The sequence below is a fragment of the Mandrillus leucophaeus genome, unplaced genomic scaffold (assembly GCF_000951045.1).
Source record: "Mandrillus leucophaeus isolate KB7577 unplaced genomic scaffold, Mleu.le_1.0 Scaffold1842, whole genome shotgun sequence".
In the NCBI taxonomy this organism is placed as follows: Eukaryota; Metazoa; Chordata; class Mammalia; order Primates; family Cercopithecidae; genus Mandrillus; species Mandrillus leucophaeus.
This window is the reverse complement of record NW_012101857.1, coordinates 209687-224181: the sequence shown is the minus strand read 5'-3', so window position 1 is coordinate 224181 and position 14495 is coordinate 209687.

The following is a 14495-nucleotide window of genomic DNA, read 5'->3' as shown; positions in this document are numbered from 1 at the left end:
TGTTTTGCTGCTTAGAAATTTCTTCCTCCAGATACCCTAAATCATCTCTCTCAAGTTCAAAGTTCCACAGATATCTAGGCCAGGTGCAAAATGCCACCAGTCTCTTTGCTAAAACATAACAAGAGTCACCTTTGCTCTAGTTCCCAACAAGTTTCTCATCTCCATCTGAGACCACCTCAGCCTGGATTTCATTGTCCATATTGTCATCAGCCTTTTGGTCAAAGTCATTCAACAAGTCTCTAGGAAGTTCCAAATTTTCCCACATTTTCCTGTCTTCTTCTGAGGCCTCCACACTGTTCCACTCTCTGCCTGTTACTCAGTTCCAAAGTTGCTTCCACATTTTCAGGTATCTCTTCAGCAGTGCCCCACTCTACCAGTACCAATTTACTGTATTAGTCTGTTTTCATGCTGCTGGTAAAGACACACATGAGACTGGGCAATTTTTTAAAAAAGAGAGGTTTAATAGACTTACAGTTCCACGTGGCTGGGGAGGCCTCATAATCATGGCAGAAGGTGAAAGGCATGTCTCACATGGCAGCAGACAAGACAAGAGAGCTTGTGCAGGGAAACTCCCATTTTTAAAACCATCAGATCTCATGACACTTATTCACTATCACGAGAACAGCACAGGAAAGACCCACCCCCATGATTCAATTATCTCACACCAGGTCCTCCCACAACAGGTGGGAATTATGGGAGCTACAAGATGAGATGGGTGGGGACACAGAGCCAAACCATATCAGGGAGCTTCCTGCCAATTGGGAGTACCCCACTTTGACTTTACTTGATGCAGAAATATACTTCTTTTGTGTCTAAGCCATTGTTTCTTTTTGTTGTTTGTTACAGCAGCTATCAATATTTTAACAAATATGTCTCCCAATTATCACAACTCCACCCACCATGGAGAAGCAGAATGTTGGGGTAGGTGAAGAGAACCACGAGTCATTAAGGACACACTGTGCCAGCATCTCATCCTGGAAAGCAAGGAGTTCGTTGGAGGAGATTAAAATATTCTCTTCCTAATGAATCTCTCTCTTTCCATGGCTTTATACTGCTAGACTGTTGCCATGAGGCTTGGGAAAGTTTCTCTACTAAGAGAATAGATAGTGGGAGCTAATTAAGGAGCAAAGAGTTGCCGGTTGCTGGGGTATGCTTCCTGTCTTTCTTTTAAGAACAAAAAGGATGAAAAGACAGGTTCACACATTGCCCAAGTGACCTCATCAAAGAAAGAAACAAAGAAGGGACAACAGTGATAATGAGGAGTAGGAGGAGGAGGAGAACTAACAATATTAAGTGTTCAACATATGCCACCACTTTGACAAAGTTTTACAGACATTACCTCATTTATTCTTCAGAACAATTCTATTAGTGAGCACTATTAATATCCTCATTTTGCAATGACAAAAACAGAAGCTCAGAAAAATTAACTTGACCATGGTGTAAGTAACAGAGCCAAGATGCAAAACCTAGGCAGTCTGCCTCCAGATCTTATGCCCACATTCATTGTACTGTGCTGCTTCAGGGTCTGGGAGAGGAGACTACTAGTGAAAGGTATGCACGTGTCTGTAGTTTGTGTGTTCTTTCTCAGGAATAAAAGTAGCTGAATAGAGTAGGGATCTGGCAGAATCAGGGATTCCTAACACCTGGGGAATCTTGAAAACATGTGTCATGGTTATAAGAAGCAACTCTCAGCTAGCTCACACCTGGCAAACTACATGGTCAATTTTTCACCATTATTCCTGGCTGAAACCTGAAGTAACACATTTAAACATAACCTCATGTGAACCTAAAATAAATGAATGAATGACTAAATTCATCAAAAGTTCCAGTTTCTTCTATACCAATTTTTCTTCCTTTCTTTTTTTTTTCTGAGACAGGGTCTCACTCTGTCACCCAGGCTGGAGTGCAGTGGTGTGATCACTCACTTCAGCCTCAATCGATCTCCCGCTTCAGCCTCCTGAGTAGGTAGCACCACAGGCATGAGTCACCACACTCAGCTAACTTTTTTTTATTTTTAGTAGAGAGGAGATCTCATCATGTTGCCCAGGTTGGTCTCAAACTTCTGGGCTCAAGTGATCTGCCCGCCTCAGCCTCCAAAGTGCTGGGATTACAGGTGTGAAACACTGCACCTGGCCTATACCTATTTCTATACTCTTATAACTTACCTGTATCCTCATGATTTTTGAATTTTATAATCTTAAAAATATTTCATCATAAAGGCAAAAATTATAGGTAATACATATTTCAGGATAAGAAAGTGCATATCTGTGTACTCACCACTAAGCTGAAGATAGTATTCAAAGATCTTCGAAATGCCCTGTGTACTCCTCTCCAGTCTCACATTTCTCTATTCCTCCATCCCCAGAAAGTATTCAGAATTATGTGTTAGTCATTCCCTTGCTTTCTTTATTGCCTTACTCCAGGGATTCTCAACAGGAAGACTATTGACATTTTGGATGGGATAATTCTTTATTGTGGGGGACTGTCCTGTGCTGTTATGGGTTAAATTGTGTCTCTCCAAAAGGTATGCTGAAGTCCTAACTCCCAATACTTCAAAATGTACCCTATATGGAAATAGGGTCATTGTAGACATCATTAGTAAAGATGAGGTCATATTGGAGCAGGGTGGGCTCTTAATGCAATGTGACTGGTGTGGTATAATACTACATGTGTTCTTTTGTGACTCGCTATTTTTTCATCAGTGTTATATTTTTGAGATTTTAGCCAAGTTGCCATATGTAGCTATAATGTAGTGATTTCTAGGCATGTTATCAGTATGCCTAGTTCCCTTCTCTTTTTTCTATCCAGGAAAAAAGGTGGAGGCAGGTAAGTTTTCTAACTGTCTTCTTTGCATTACAGGTTTATTTCTTGTTCATCCTTGTTCATCCTAACCCCACAGGGTTACAACAAAATATTTTGGACTGGGTAATTTGCAAACAACAGAAATTTGTTTGCTCACAATTCTGGATAATGGGAAGTCCAAGATCAAGGTACAGTCAGATTAGGTGTCTGGTGAGGGACTGTTTCTTCTAGATGGTACCCTCTTGCTGTGTTCTAACATGGTGGAAGGGGCAAACAGCTCCCTCACACTGCAGATCATTCATGAGGGATCTGCACTTACGACTTAATCACCTCCTAAGAACCCTACCTCTTAAAATGATCACACTGATGATTAAGTTTCAATTTATGGATTTTCAGGGGACACACTCAGACCATAGCAGTTACTAAACTGAATAATTCCATCATTAAACACGTATCTATGCCTGAGGCTAGTTCCACAAGAATTACCTTTTGCATTGTGTAGAAAATAAGAAACATTCAGGTTAGAAGCATCATCTGCATTCTTAGGCTGAATTTATACAGGTCACATGCCCGCTCTGCATTCTGTTGAGATTTTGCAGGCTATTTCATAATTTCTGGGTCCAGTAATTTTTCTGTAGATATTTTACTAAATGACTCAAAGTTTTCCCTTGTAAAAACCCCACAATAGTGCCAGAAGCCAGCTTTGAGGCATCTCTTCTCATCAACAGATTAAAGCCAAAGTGGGAGGCAAACTTTTATGCAAAATGAATAAAACAAAACCAGGTTAGTTAGGAAAGGATGATTACAAATGTTCTGACATATTCCAAGCCAGAAGCTCACAATCCAATGTCTCTTCCACTGGTTTACATGTCTTTCTGTGAGATGTCATCTCTTTTTATTTTTTTTTATTTTTATTTATTTATTTTTTTTGAGATGGAGTTTTGCTCTTGTTGCCCAGGCTGGAGTGCAATGGTGTGATCTTGGCTCAATGCAACTTCTGCCTCCTGGGTTCAAGCAATTCTCCTGCCTCAGCCTCCCGAGTAGCTGGGATTACAGGCATGCACCACTGCGCCCAGCTAATTTTGTATTCTTAGTAGAGACGGGATTTCTCCATATTGGTCAGGCCGGTCTCGAACTCCCGTCCTCAGGTGATCCGCCCGCCTTGGCCTCACAAAGTGCTGGGATTACAGGCATGAGTCACCATTCCTGGCCTTAAATTTTTATTTTAAAATTATTATTTTTTTAAAGGTTCAACCTCAAAATTTTTACTTGTTATGGGTACACAGTAGGTATATATATTTATGGGTTTTAAAATTTTTTAATTTTAATTAATTTTTTTTTTCAATTTTTTTCTTTCCTTTTTTTAGAGACAGAGTCTTGCTCTGTCACTCAGGCTGGAGTACAGAGGTGTGATCACATCCCATTGCAGTCTTGACCTTCTGGGTTCAAGCAATTCTCCCACCACAGCCTCCCCAGTAGCTGGCACAACAGGCATGTGCTATCATGCCTGGCTAATTTTCTTATTTTTTGTAGAGACAGGGTCTGGCTATGTTGCCCACTGATCTTAAACTCATGGCCTCAAGTTATCCTCCCACCTCAACCTTCCAGAACTGTGGGATTACAGTCATGAGTCACCATGACTGGCCCATGCCAGCTTCTTAACAAACACCAAGTATCTGGCCTGGGATTCTCAGGGATCTCTTTTGTGGTTGATTTGACCTCATGGGTCTTCAGATACAATATCAAGTTGAATTCAATTTTATGTTTAACTCCTTTCTTGGAAGTTCCACTCTCTCCCTCATGCATCAGCAAGTGAGCAGGTGATGGACATTTTGGTACTGCCAGGAGCATTTCTCCTGACTTAATCAGGTGCAAAGTGCCACTAAGATAGTTTCTGTGGCTCATGTCACCCTTCAAACGACTGCTTTCAATGGATGCTGGCAAGAGGCAAACGTCATGTTAGAATCACATACCCGAATAACTCTCTCCAAAGCTGTAGTCATTGGCCACCAAGAATAAGCAAAGCAAGACTCCATCCCATGGAAAGTCTGTTATGATAGACATCTGAACCCTTAGAACGAAACTGGTTCTTTATTAAAATTGGAGTTGGAAAGATATTACTGGCAAAAGTTGAGCAAGGTTTATAACAAAGTACAGGTAAAATTATGCCATTCTTCTGCCTAAAACTGTCCAATGACTTCCTATAGCACACTTAATAAATCCCTTGGCAGGCCCTCTATGGTACATCACATGCCAGGTCACCATCTACTTCCCCAATATCAGGCCTTTCCATGATTTCTTCATTCACTTTTCTTGGGGGACAATCTTGGCTTCCTTGCCAAGATTGTTCCTGTATCATACTTGTACTTCATGGTCCTTCTCCCTGAAATTCTCTCCTCCCAGGGGATGCCCCCTTCCTTATAATTCAGTCCTCTGTCTACCATTGATTCACAGAAAGGCCTTCCTACATTACCCCTTCTCAAATGCTCCCACCCCTAATATCTCAATCTCTCTACACTTTTACCCTGCTTTATTGTCTTCAGAGAACTTAACACTACCTAAAATTACATTATTTATTTTAACCTGATTACAGTCTGTTTTCTCCACAAGAATGTATGGTGGGGCCTTGTTGATCTTGTTTACCTCTGTATCCCAAGCATCTCTCAGGGTGTGGCACATAGTACATGTTCAAAAAATATTTGCCGAATAGTAAATAGATGTGAATAGTGAAATATATATATATATAGTTACTAGACAGCATGTACTATTATTTAACAATTTCAACTCATTTTCTTCCTCCACACACAGGGATCACAGGAAGTTTGTCTAACAATTTAAGAGGTCCAGTGTTATAATATGTGAATAAGATGGTATTAACATTAGAACACAGCTAATTTTTTTTTTTTTAAGATGGAGTTTCACTCTTTTTGCCCAGGCTGGAGTGCAATGGCATGATCTCGGCTCACCACAACCTCTGCCTCCCGTGTTCAAGCGATTCTCCTGCCTCAATCTTCCAAGTAGCTGGGATTACAGGCATGCGCCACCATGCCTGGCTAATTTCGTATTTTTTTTTAGTAGAAACAGGGTTTCTCCATGTTGGCCAGGCTAGTCTTGAACTCCCGACCTCAGGTGATCCACCTGCCTTGGCCTCCCAAAGTGCTGGAATTACAGATGTGAGCCACCGCACCTAGCCAAAACACAGCTAATTTTTAAGCAAAGGCTCTATTATTTATTATTATTATTATTATATTATTATTATTTTAGACAAGGTTTCACTCCTGTCACCCAGGCTGGAGTGCAGTGATGGGCTCTTGACTCACTACAACCTCTGCCTCCCAGGCTCAATAAATCCTCCTGCACCAGCCTCCCAAGTAATGGGGACTACAGGCCTGTGCCACTCCACCAAGCTAATTTTTGTATTTTTAGTAGAGATGGCAGGTGGGGGGGTAGGGTTCGCCATGTTGCCCAGGCTAGTCTCGAACTCCTGCCCTCCGGTGATCTGCCTGCCTGAGCTTCCCAAAGTGTTGAGATTACAGGCATGAGCCACTACGCCCAGCTCTATTAGCTTTTAATCATGATCAAGTCTCTTTCATATGGAAGAAAATAAAAAACTTCCTTTGCTTCCATTTCTATCTCATGTTTACCCCTAGAAACTGCCCCCTTTTCCATTTCCTTTAAACTAAACTTTGTGTCTGAACTTTTTCATCATTTACTCATTTCCCAGCACCACTTTTGCCAAAACAACTCTCAATAATGCCATCAGGAACTCCATCCCACAGAAACTTTTCTGTTTCTATCCTTTCCCTGTGAAATACAAAAGCACCACCACTATATGGAAGCCTAGACTAATGGTGCTCAATTTCGATTCATTGTGCACTGCTCAGAGTAGAAAATAAAGGGAAATTTGAGTACCCACCTACTGTTACATGTTTGGTTATGTATTTATTTTTAAATTATATGCTTATAGTATAGTTTAATATAGTACATACTTTATAAATAAAAGCAAATTTGCAAATTAATATGAAAAAGGTCAACAAAAATAGATCTTAAATGTCTCGCTAATTAGGATGCTTCATATTTTAATTCACTGATATCTTAAACATAACAGATGCTTAACAAGTTCCATTCTTAATCATACTGTATGAAAACCCTTATTTCAGGTAATCTTGATAATTTAAATTTTTCTTAGCTGAGTTTTCATCAGCTTTAATTGATTTTCATTACTCGTGACTGATGTCAATCTTATTTTCTCTCTGATGCTTGTATTAGTAGTATGATCTTATTAATATTATTGTTTACTGGTATCTTTCAAAGCCACTTATCCATTTCAGAGATTTAAGTCAGTTACCACTAGATAATACAACCTGTAGACAGACATTTGCAGAGACCATCTGTCACCATACACTGATAGCAAAAAAATGAAAGTGGAGGCACTACTGACCATTCCTCCTCATTGTGGGATTCCAGTACTCTCTCCAGATGTCTCATGGACAGGACAGATGGAAGGAATGAGGGGGCCAGTGTAAGCCCATATGTGACATACTAGAAAATCCTATTTTCCCTCCCTTTTTTTTTTTTTGAGAAAAATAATCTTAAACAGAAATTTGGATTTTTCCCCTGAACTATGATAGATCATCTTGAGAGGTGTGTACTCTAATTTGCAAACCTGTAGTTTAAACCAGGGGTAGGCAAACTTTGTCTGCAAAGGACCAGAAAATAACTATTTTCAGCTTTGTGAACCATGCTCTCTTTGTTGCAACTACTCAGCTCTGCTGTTGTAGGACGGAAACAGCCATAGCCAATACATGAATAAACAAGCATTGTGGTATAATATGAAATAGATTTGGTCTCTGTCTCCAGTTCCTGCCACAGAGCTCATAAAATCCGTGGAATTTCCTGAGTAATAGAAGTGTCTTTTGTTAGTCATAAAGAGCCCCTTTTGATCAGACCTGAGTTTACACTAATGAGGTGACTTAGGGTGGGTTCCCTAGACATCCTCAAGATGGGGCTGGTTGGTCACCAGAAAAACCAAGTGATTGGAAATTTTACACCAGTCACAGACTTCTGAGAAGGTGAGGAGGAAGCTGGAGATTAAGCTCTATAAAAACTCTTCAAAAATTAGATTCAATGAATGTCAGGATTGGTGAACACATCAGGGTGCTGGGAGGTTGGTGTACCAAGAGAGGGCACAGAAGCTCCACATGTCCCCCTACCCCATAATTTGCTCTATGCATCTCTTCCATCTGGCTGTTCCTGATTTGTATCCTTTATACTAAACTGGTAAACATTAAGTGAAGTGCTTTTTTTGAGTTCTGTGAGTCACCCTTGCAAATTATCAAACCTGAGGAGTGGGCCATGGGAATCCTCAGTTTATAGCTGGTCGTCCAGAAGTGTGGATGGTTGGACTTGCGACTGGCATTCCAGGTGGGCATAGTCTTATAGGACTGAGCCCTTAACTTGTGGGATTTGACACTAACTCCAGGTAGTGTCAGAATTGAGTTGAATTGTAGGACACCTAGCTGGTGTCCAGAGAATTGCAGAATTATTTGGCGTGGGAAAAAATCCACATATTTGGGGTCAGAAGTGTTGTGTGAGTGTAGAGAAACAGTGTTTTCCCACAAGCATAGCTGTTGTTCCAATATTGCTTTATTTACAAAAGCGGGTGGCAACCAATTTGGTCAATAGCTGTAGTTTGCCCATCTCTTGGTAAGAGCAGCAAAAACCCAGATTCTCACAGTGGAAATTTGACACAGAAGAGCCTTGCTCAAAATAATGGAAGAAATAGTACAAGATGACAAATGCTTTTAGGTTCAGAGAATTCTAAACGTAGCTAAGGGTTAGGAAAGCAGGTGCTCGCTTCCAGCTCATTGAATCGAAGCTTTGGAAAGTAAACCACCAGGTCTCAAGATTAGAAAGATTTTCATGGTGTGCATTAGGTTGAACTAGAAGAAAGTGCTGATATTTGACCATTATTGACAAGCAAAAATGGCAGCTTCATAGGACTGAACTTACATATTTGCAGAAATAATACTAATGGTTAGGTTTTATTGAGTGCTTACTACATCTTTGACACTGGACCAATATTTTGCATGCATTCTTTTACTTATTTCTTATACCAAATCTGTAAGGTCACTATTATTATTTGCACTTTCCCAATAAGGAAATCAATAGCTGTTGACATACCCTGCCCAGAATCTCACAGCTAGAAAATGCTGGAATAGAAAACACTATAACTGAACTGAGGCTTATTGAATCAAAAGTCCTTGCTCTTAACCATCAAAAGTTTTCATGTTTAAAAACTTTTTTTTTTTTTGTAGAGATGGGTGTCTTGCTATGTTGCCCAGGCTGGTCTTGAACTCCTGACCTCCAGCAATCCTCCCACCTTGGGCTCCCAAAGTGCTGGTATTACAGACATGAGCCACTGCACCTGGCCTGAAAATAACCACTTTGGAAAAGTGAGACTATGAGTGAAGAAGAAAAAGGGCACAGTATTATTTTGATGCACTATTATACAAATGAACCAAATATGACCTCTGTGTAATGGCCCTTATGTTGCTTACTTCCCAGCAGAGTGCTGGGAGGCTACAAGTGCCAAACTCAAATTCTTATGCATCCAGTTATTTTAATTATAGCTCTCCACAAACATATTTTATAGCATATTTTATATCACCTTATATATCTCCATGGTTTTATTTTTATATTTTTGTGCAGGAGAATAACTTTATTACAATGATTATTTACTTCTTTAAAGTTTTTTTTTTTAATTATACTTTAAGTTCTGGGATACATGTGCAGAACGCGCAGGTTTGTTACACTGGTATACACGTGCCATGGTGGTTTGCTGCACCCATCGACCCGTCATCTACGTTAGGTGTTTCTCCTAATGCTATCCCTCCCCTAGCCCCCAACCCCCTGACAGGTCCCAGTATGTGATGTTCCCCTTCCTGGGTCCATGTATTCTCATTGTTCACCTCCCAATTATGAGTGAGAATATGCGGTGTTTGACTGTCTGTTCCTGTGTTACTTTGCTGAGAATGACGGTTTCCAGCTTCATCCATGTCCCTGCAAAGGACATGAACTCATCCTTTTTATGGCTGCATAGTATTCCATGGTGTATATGTACCACATTTTCTTTATTCAGTCTATCATTGATGGACATTTGGGTTGGTTCCAAGTCTTTGCTATTGTGAACAGTGCTGCAATAAACATACGTGTGCATATGTCTTTATACTAGAATGATTTCTAATCCTTTGGGTATATACCCAGTAATGGGATTGCTGGGGCAAATGGTATTTCTGGTTCTAGATCCTTGAGGAATTGCCACACTGTCTTCCACAATAGTTGAACTAATTTACACTCCCACCAACAGTGTAAAAGCATTCCTATTCTCCACATCCATTCTAGCATCTGTTGTTTCCTGACTTTTTAGTGATTGCCATTGTAACTGGCGCAAGATGGTATCTCATTGCGGTTTTGATTTGCATTTCTCTAATGACCAGTGATGATGAGGTTTTTTTCATATTTTTATTGGCCACATAAATGTCTTTTTTTCTTTTTTTTTTTTTTTTTTGAGACAGAGTCTGACACTGTCGCCCAGGCTGGAGCTCAGTGGTGTGATCTTGGCTCACTGCAACCTCCACCTCCCAGGTTCAAGCGATTCTCCTTGCCTCAGCCTCCCAAGTAGCTGGGATTACAGGTGCCTCCCACATGCCCAGATACTTTTTTTGTATTTTTAGTAGAGATGTGGTTTCACTATGTTGGTCAGGCTCATCTCGAACTCCTGACCTTGTGATCTGCCTGTCTTGGCCTCCAAAAGTGCTGGGATTACAGGTGTGAGCCACCACACCCAGCCATAAATGTCTTCTTTTGAGAAGTGTCTGTTCATATCCTTCGCCCACTTTTTGATGGGGTTGTTTCTTTCTTGTAAATGTGCTTAAGTTCTTTATAGATTCTGGGTATTAGCCCTTTGTCAGACAGATAGATTGCAAAAATTTTCTCCCATCCTGTAGGTTGCCTGTTCACTCTGATGATAGTTTATTTTGCTGTGCAGAAGCTCTTTAGTTTAATTAGATCCCATTTGTCAATGTTGGCTTTTGTTGCCATTGCTTTTGGTGTTTTAGTCATGAGGTTTTTGCCTATGCCAATGTCCTGAATGGTATTGCCTAGGTTTTCTTCTAGGGTTTTTATGGTTTTAGGTCTTAACGTTTGAGTCTTTAATCCATCTTGAGTTAATTTTTGTATAAGGTGTAACGAAGGGGTCCAGTTTCAGTTTTCTGCATATAGCTAGCCAGTTTTCCCAATACCATTTATTAAATAGGGAATCCTTTCCCCATTGCTTGTTTTTGTCAGGTTTGTCAAAGATCAGATGGTTGTAGATGTGCGACTTTATTTCTGATGCCTCTGTTCTGTACCATTGGTCTATATAACTGTTTTGGTACCAGTACCATGCTGTTTTGGTTACTGTAAACTTGTAGTATAGTTTGAAGTCAGGTAGCATGATGCCTCCAACTTTGTTCATTTTGGTTAGGATTGTCTTGGCTATACGGGCTCTTTTTTGGTTCCATATGAAGTTTAAAGTAGTTTTTTTTCTAATTCTGCAAAGAAAGTTGATGGAAGCTTGACAGGCATAGCATTGAATCTATGAATTACTTTGGGCAATATGGCCATTTTCATGATACTGATTCTTCCTATCCATGAGCAATGAATGTTTTTCCATTTGTTTGTGTCTTCTCTTATTTCCTTGAGCAGTGGTTTGTAGTTCTCCTTGAAGAGGTCCTTCACATCCCTTGTAAGTTGTATTCCTAGGTATTTTATTCTCTTTGTAGCAGTTGTGAATGGGAGTTTGCTCATGATTTGGCTCTCTGTTTGTCTATTATTGATGTGTAGGAATGCTTGTGATTTTTGCACACTGATTTTGTATCCTGAAACTTTGCTGAAGTTGCTTATCAGCTTAAGGAGATTTTGGGCTGAGATGATGGGGTTTTCTAAATATACAATCATGTCATCTGCAAACAGAGACAATTTGACTTCCTCTCTTCCCATTTAAATACCTTTATTTCTTTCTCTTGCCTGATTGCCCTGGCCAGAACTTCCAATACTATGTTGAATAGGATTCATGGTTTTATTTTTTTTTAATTAAGCATTTTAACATGTTTATTTTGAGAAACGAGTATAAAATGTTTTAATATTCTTTCATGTATATCTACTGTATTTCAAAAAAAAGTGTTTAAAATAAATACCAGAAGGCAATAATTTGCCTGAAGACCTGTCTCATCAAAAAGAGAAACTGAAATTTTAACCAAACAATTTGACTTTTAGTGCATGTGTCCTGTTAAAATAAATAGAGACCAGGCCTGAAGAATCCTTGGGAAGACAAAGCCAGTTAGACTTCGTAAATGACCTTAACATTGCTTGATTTGCAAACATAAGCAAAAGTTAACTTGGACTACTTCTTGTAAATGACTATATTAGAGAAAAAAATGAAACTTAAGGCTAACCAATCAGAAGCCACAAATTAACTTATATAACTAGGGACTTTCCTGCAGGATACACAAATAAGGCAATTCCATAACTGTACCCAATCAAATATTCTCCTTGCTTTACTTTCTTATTCATCTTATGAAGGCCTCCCCTTGCATTCCCTCAGCAGAACCTTTGAACCACTTCCAGTTTGGAGCTGTCCAATTCATGAATTGCTGTTTGCTCAAGTAAACCCTTTAAAATTTTTACTGTGCCCAAGTTTACTTTTTGACAGTTCTTAATCTTTATACTTGTATCTTTTCTTAATTAATGTATTTTTTGTTATACTTTAAGTTCTAGGGTATATGTGCACAACATGCAGGTTTGTTATTTATGTATACATGTGCCATGTTGGTGTGCTGCACCCATTAACTCATCATTTACATTAGGTATCTCTCCTAATGCTATCCCTCCCCCCACTCCCACCCCATGACAGACCCCAGTGTGTGATGTTCCCCACCCTGTGTCCAAGTGTTCTCATTGTTCAATTCTCACCTATGAGTGAGAACATGTGGTGTTTGGCTTTCTGTTCTTACGACAGTTTGCTGAGAATGATGGTTTCCAGCTTCATCCATGTCCCTACAAAGGGCATGAAATCATTCTTTCTTTATGGCTGCATAGTATTCTATGGTATATATATGCCACATTGTCTTAATCCAGTCTATCATTGATGGACATTTGGGTTGGTTCCAAGTCTTTGCTATTGCAAATAGTGCCATAATAAACATATGTGCGCATGTGTCTTTATAGCAGCATGATTTATAATCCTTTGGGTATACACCCAGTAATGGGATGGCTGGGTCAAATGATATTTCTAGTTCTAGATCCTTGAGGAATCGCTACACTGTCTTCCACAATGGTTGAACTAGTTTACAGTCCCACCAACAGTGTAAAAGTGTTCCTATTTCTCCACATCCTTTCCAGCACCTGTTTTTCCTAACTTTTTAATGATCACCCTTCTAACTGGTATGAGATGGTATCCCATTGTGGTTTTGATTTGCATTTCTCTGATGGTGAGTGATGATGAGCATTTTTTCATGTGTCTGTTGGGTGCATAAATGTCTTCTTTTGAAAAAATCTCTGTTCATATCCTTTGCCCACTTTTTGATGGGGTTGTTTGATTTTTTTCTTGTAAATTTGTTTAAGCTCTTTGTAGATTCTGGATATTAGCCCTTTGTCAGATGGGTAGATTGTAAAAATTTTCTCCCATTCTGTAGGTTGCCTGTTCACTCTGATGGTAGTTTCTTTTGCTTTGCAGGAGGCTCTTTGTTGTGGGAAGTCAGGGACCCTGAACCAAGGGACCAGCGGAAGCCGTGGCAGAAGAACATAAATTGTGAAGATTTCATGGACATTTATTAGTTCCCCAAATTAATACTTTTATAATTTCTTACGCCTGTCTTTACTGCAATCTCTGAACATAAATTGTGAAGATATCATGGACACTTATCACTTCCCCAATCAATACCCTTGTGATTTCCTATGCCTGTCTTTAATCTCTTAATTCTGTCATCTTCTTTGTAAGCTGAGGAGGATATATGTCACCTCAGGACCCTTTCTTTATCCTGAGTTCTAGTTTGATTGCACTGTGGTCTGAGAGACAGTTTATTGTGATTTCTATTCTTTTACATTTGCTGAGGAGTGCTTTACTTCCAACTTTGTGGTTAATTTTGGAATAAGTGTGATGTGGGGCTGAGAAGAATGTATATTCTGTTGATTTTGGGTGGAGAGTTCTGTAGATGTCTATTAGGTCCACTTGGTACAGAGCTGAGTTCAATTCCCGGATATCTTTGTTAACTTTCTGTCTCGTTGATCTGTCTAATGTTGACAGTTCGGTGTTGAAGTCTCCCATTATTATTATGTGGGAATCTAAGTCTCTTTGTAGGTCTCTAAGGACTTGCTTTATGAATCTGGGTGCTCCTGTATTGGGTACATATATATTTAGGATAGTTAGCTCTTCTTGTTGAATCGATCCCTTTACCGTTGTGTAACGGCCTTCTTTGTCTCTTTTGATCTTTGTTGGTTTAAAATCTGTTTTATCAGAGACTAGGATTGCGAACCCTGCTTTTTTTTGCTTTCCATTTGCTTTGTAGATCTTCCTCCGTCCCTTCATTTTGAGCCTATGTGTGTCTCTGCATGTGAGATGGGTCTCCTGAATACAGCACACTGATGGGTCT